General features: G+C 46.2%; 1 pseudogene; it reads left to right on the forward strand.

Moving 5' to 3' along the window:
• The first annotated feature begins 214 nt into the window (after nucleotides 1-214).
• Nucleotides 215-339, forward strand: Gm24326 (annotated as a pseudogene).
• Nucleotides 340-933: the final 594 nt, after the last annotated feature.

Below are 933 nucleotides of genomic sequence, written 5' to 3' on the forward strand. Positions count from 1 at the left end.
TGCACTTAAATACTAATATTTAAAGGGTGAATTTCCTATTCAATTTAACATAAAAAGGTTTTCTATCATACCATAAAACACAGCATCACCTGTGACCTCCTAGTAGCAAAAAGACAATTATTGAGCTTGAAAATTTCATCAACAAATGCACCCCAAACAGGAGAGAGTGCAGATTTTATACTTATAGGGAAAGGTCTTTTGCTAAAAGAAACACCCCACCCCAGAAGTGTTGCAGGTGTGGCTGCTGTGTCACCTGTGCATCAGTAGGTGGCAGAGGGGAGAGAGGCTAGGTCTATGCTCAGTGTTCTGACCTATGAACATGATTAGTAGCCTAACAGTCCCTGAGAAAACGAGCCTGAGGAGACCACAAATCCTGTGCCAGGCAGTTCCAGACAGGCTCCCATGATGGGGAGCCAGATGGAGACTAGAAGAACCCCATGTGGGACTGTGAGCCCTGAGAGTGAGCCCAAGACAGACCACCCTTGCAAAGGGTCACATGGGCAATCTGGGTGAAGAGTCAACCCAAAATGATCACCAGACCAGTGACATGGGAACTTAACAGAGAGCTAGATTGAGATGACTATCAGTCTAGTGCCACACAGGTATTGGGGGACAGACCATGCCCAATATGACCCCTGCCTGGCATCATACTGCATGAGCATAGCACTACAGAGACCACTCCTGAGATGACCCCAGATACTCAGAGACCCTGGGTGCCACTCAGAGGAGCAAGTAAGTTGTGTAGAAATGGAAGAAAAAGAGAAACAGAAGGATGTAGGTGCAATAAAGAAGCAGAACTGGAATTCATGAAGGGGCTGGTACTTCAGATCCCAAATTACAGGATCTCCATGACACAGGGCACCAACAGGATATCAGAGGGGTGTCACAATGAGATTCCAGTATTGACAGAATAGCAGAAACAAGAGGTCTTCA

The sequence above is a fragment of the Mus musculus genome, chromosome 12 (genome assembly GCF_000001635.26).
Source record: "Mus musculus strain C57BL/6J chromosome 12, GRCm38.p6 C57BL/6J".
Taxonomy (NCBI): Eukaryota; Metazoa; Chordata; class Mammalia; order Rodentia; family Muridae; genus Mus; species Mus musculus.